The 5,000-nt window shown below is 30.0% G+C and overlaps 1 protein-coding gene across 1 annotated transcript in view; it reads right to left on the reverse strand.

Annotated features, from left to right (window-relative positions):
• The window catches only part of LOC124429753 (connectin), a 352,695-nt gene that overhangs the window by 283,610 nt on the left and 64,085 nt on the right, over positions 1 to 5,000 (reverse strand). The window lies entirely within an intron of this gene.

A 5,000-nucleotide genomic window follows, 5' to 3' on the forward strand; every position in this document is an offset into this window, starting at 1 on the left:
TCACACTCACACTCAGGTACTCGTTAATGGATTCTCTTTCTCTTTATCTCGTACCTTTACATTTTTTCTCTCACTCTCACTACCCTCTCTTTCTTTCTTTTTCATTGTTCAACGAATTCTTTCTCTCTCTTTCTTCCTTCCTTCGTTACTCTTTATTCTCTTACTCTTACGCTCTTCCTTATCTTTCCTATGAGAAAGAGAGAGAGAGAGAGTGAGAGACCGGGTAAAAGAGTTTGTGGATAATTCAGGATGCTCATTTGTTCTCCGTTTGTTCTCTTCGTGTTAAGTTGAAATCAGTAACATCAGCGACTTTTTTAAAAGGATGTTTTGTTAGTTGTGTAAACGAATCCAATCACGATTGTAAATTCATAGGAGATATTTCATATTTTTAAATATTTCCTTTGTTAACATATTACGTATTATTATTCTACATCATGTGTGTGTCTGTGTGTGTGTGTGTGTATATATATAGAAATAATAATTTATATACAAATATAATATATTACTATATTACTTGTTATTTTTGTTAATTTATTTATTTATTTATTTTTTTTTTATACATTATACTACATATAATTGTAGTTACTATAATAATATATTTCAATTTATATCATTATATCGTATTAAATCGTAACATTATATATGACGACGATAATAGTTCGTTTCTAATTTTTTTTCTTTCTTTTTTTTTTTTTTTTTTTTTGTTCAATATTCTCCATTTTTCCTTTTTCTTTTCTTTTTACTACGTTACATACATAAAAAGTTTACGAGCCATTATACCCAATGTATTATTTTTTATTTTATAGCCAATGTTTGTTTGTAAATTATATAATGTAGATTATGTTGGATGGATCAAAAGTAAGATTTTTTATTTAGAAAAATTTTCTTTTCCTTTTACTTTTTTTTCGTTTTTTTTTTCTTTTTTTTTTTTTTCCTTTAAACACAATTCTTAACCTCAAAACATTTCTTATTTTCTATTCAACTAATTTGAATCAATAAATATAATTCTTCTAATTATATTATACGTTTCTATTCATTTTTACAAAACTATATATATTATTATTATTATTATCATTATTATTATTATTATTATTATATACATATTATTATTATTATTATTATTATTATTATTATTATTATAATCTTTATTAACAAAAAAAAAGGAGAAAGTTTTCTACATTGATAGAATAAAATTCGGAAATAAAATAGATGAAGAAAAATAAAAGGGAAAGAAGATGAAAAAGAAAAAGGAAAAAAGCAAGGAAAGAAAAAGAAAAAGAAAAAGAAAAAGAAATAAGGAATACGAAATAACGAACGGCAAAACTTTAATCAACTGTCATTTTAAAAAAGAACTTTCCAAAAGAGTATAGAGCGAGAAGGAGAAAAGGAGATCGAGTAGCGGGTGGTGAGGGTGTTGGTGGGGAGGTGGGGCGGTAGGAAGTAAAAAGTTAAGTATAAAATCTACAAAGAAGAAGAGAGAAGGATTTTAAACCGAGGAAAGGTTGAATGTCGGTGCCAAGACAGCGATAATGTTGATGCCAGCAAGAACGAAGAGCGCTGTGTCTCGTCTGACTTTATATTATCTTCTTTGGATAGACGCGATCCTTGGCTGATACGAGCTAACGTTAAAACGTGCCACGATAAAACGACGTAGATGATGTGAGGGACAAGGACGACGACAGACTGAGAGGCACGTCTCTTCGCGGCGATCCATCCAACGAACTCTTATCCCCCCCCTCACCCAACTGCACAACACACTCAACTCTACCCACCAACCACCGCTCAACCCCCCACTCCTACTACCTTCTCAACGCTCTCACCACTCCACGCTCTCTAAGCTTCCCCCACTCCACGCTCTCCACGTTCCCCCTACTCTACTCTCTCGATGTTCCCCCCACTCCACGCTCCGCGCTCTCTACGATCCCCCCACAACTCTACGCTCGTACCCCCACCACTACCTCTTATTCTCGTGCCTCTCTTATCACCTTACCACAAGTTCACCCTCGCGGGCTATTTAAAATGCAGCGCACTTTTGAGATATTTAAGGGTACTCTCGTAAAGTATACGTACTTGTATTACGTATGTAAATAGTGTTAGATATTAGACGTTAGATGTAAAATGTCAAAGTAAAGCGCATAAATAATAAGGTAAATGATATTTGTGAATGTTTTTTCTTTCACCTCTCTTCCTTTTTTCCTAGAAAAATTTCTTTTGCGATAGAAAGCAAGGAAAAAAAAAAATAAAGAGAAGATGCAAATCGAGAGAAAAAGAGAGAGAAAAAAAATGGAATATTACAAACAATTACGTGATTTATTACGAACAAATAAACAGTAATAATTATTTATTTTATAAGATATCAACAAAATTTATTCGAGAAAGAGAGAAAGAGACAGAGAAAATGAGAAAGATTTTATTTATATCAAATACGATTAAAAAAAAAAAAAAAATTTTCCTTCGAATTTAATTCATACATTATTTCGAGCCGTCGATTTTGAAAATCGGACAAATCCATTTTGCTGTGAAAAGCAAATAATTAATAGTTAATTCTTATTACAAATTAACATAAAATCCATGTTTTTATTTATAAAGAAAGAGAAAATCTTGTCCTAATATATATATATATATATATATATATATATATATATATATATATATATATATTTATTTATTTTAACATTATTTTATTAATATACATTTTAATAAAATAAAATAATGTTATATGTATATTAAGTAATGAAGAAATTCACGATTAAAAGTATTATTATATTAATAATTCTTTTAAATTAATTATTAAAATAAAAATATATACAGATTGTTATTATTATATTATTTATATTATTATTATTTTATATTTATATATTAAAACATTTATTAATGATCGAACAAATTCATATATATATACGTACATTAACTTTTGCAATGAATTAATAGACATTATAATTGATTATTAAAATGAAATGAAAATTAAACGAAGAATAATGGGATAAAAAAAAAAAAAAGAAAGAAAAGAAAAGAAAAGAAAAGAAAAGAAAAAGATTGAAAAAGATTTATAATCTTCTTTTTCTTTCTTTCTTTTTTCAAATTTCACAAAACCTGTTACCACCATTAAATTCGATCTTCCTCTGTGTATAACCATATTTTGACTGTTCAAGGCTCATCGAACAAATTGGACAGCAACAGAGAAGCATGAAAGCCCATTACTTCAGTAAGTTTCCCGTTTGGCCATGTTATATATTCTAAATGGAAAATTACAGAAACCTCTCACGGTAATCCTATCAGGTAGACGTGATATTGTGAGATAATTTAACCGGTTTCGTTGTTGTGATACACGTTATGCTCTTTATATTCTAGTCGTATGTCCATCTTGAATTTTATCTTCCAATCTTTCCTACGAGTATATAGCAAAGCTCCTTGAAAGTTCCTAAAAGCTCGTTGAAAACTCACGAGAATACGCATGTACAAGTAAGTAAAGTTCTATGTGCATACGTACATACATACATACATACATACATAGATACATACATACGTACATACATACATACATACATACCTACATACATATGTACGTACATGAGTGCATAACAACATGTACACATTTTTGTACACATTGTATATATATGCAAAAATTGATGTATCAGAAATTTGAAATATCTTTCAAATAAATCCTTTATTTGATTCTTGAGATTCTTTAATTGATCTTATATTTCTTTTTTCTTTTCTTTTCTTTTCTTCATATTTTTAAAATTGAAATTTTTCGATGCGAGAAAATTAAACGTTTCGTTGATTCTTAAAAATTTCATAAAAAAATCTACTATACGTGTATATCCTTTCGTTATCCAAAATTTCAATAACGTTGGAATTATTTAATTTAAACCTGGGATTGTGATAAGGGGTAAAGGAGAGGGGATAGATAGGACGATGTTTTTTTAAATATGTTTTTTAAATTTCATATGATAATCTTCGGACGAAATTACACGTCAACGTTGGAAACAGTTTAGTTTTATTATGATTCGTGCAAAAAAAAAAAAAAAGGACATAAAAAAAAAGAAGAACAGAAAAAAAAAAGTAAGTAAAAGAGAAGAAATTTAAAAATGTATGAAAAAGTAAAAGAGAACAAACAAATCCAAATTTCGAGTTTTATCGTTTCTTTCCAAATCCACTATTCTCGCGAAGAACAATTTTACTTCGAAAAAGGACGCGCAGAGCAGGAGAAGAAAAGAAAGAGAGAAAGAGAGAGAAAGAGAGAGAAAGAGAGAGAGAGAGAGAGAGAGAGAGAGAAAGAAGAAGAAAAATTCGAGATAAAAAAAAAGGAAGACAGAGAAAAAAATGGAGAAAGAAAAGCAAAAAGAAAGAAAAAGTCTCTAAATTAGAAATTAGAAATGAGATATATTTTCTAAGAGAGTACAACAACAGCAGCAGATGTTTCGTTAGCACTACACAGCACTTTCTTCTTTTCTCTTCGACTCTCTAATATCTCTATATCTCTATCTCTATCTTTAGATCTACCTCTCTCTCTCTCTCTCTCTCTCTCTCTCTCTCTCTCTCTCTCTCTCTTTCCTTCTCTCAAACTCAATTTTCCTCGATCGAGTTCGGAAACGATACTATCGTGACTCAACGAGATACAATAACAAAGCAAAGTCGATGGCGAGTATCGTAACCTTCGACGAACACGTTCGTTCGACCGAAATGTGTGTCCACTCGTGCCCGTTGAAAATTCTAAGGATTCTTATTTCTACGTGAGATAAAAATCTCGATACTCCCTGCAAGAAATTTCTTCCTTATATTTTGTCAAAAAGAAACTCTCTTACTCTCTCTCTCTCTCTCTCTCTCTCTCTCTCTCTCTCTCTCTCTCTCTCTCTCTCCCTCTCTCTTTCTCTAGGTACTTGTATTTCTTATAGAAACGATGCGCGATAAGACAAGATAAAAACAAAGGATGATATCGAAAAACGTACCAGATTTTGTACGAATTCGACGATCTTATGAAACAATAAAATATTTTT

The sequence above is a fragment of the Vespa crabro genome, chromosome 16 (assembly GCF_910589235.1).
Source record: "Vespa crabro chromosome 16, iyVesCrab1.2, whole genome shotgun sequence".
Classification (NCBI taxonomy): domain Eukaryota; kingdom Metazoa; phylum Arthropoda; class Insecta; order Hymenoptera; family Vespidae; genus Vespa; species Vespa crabro.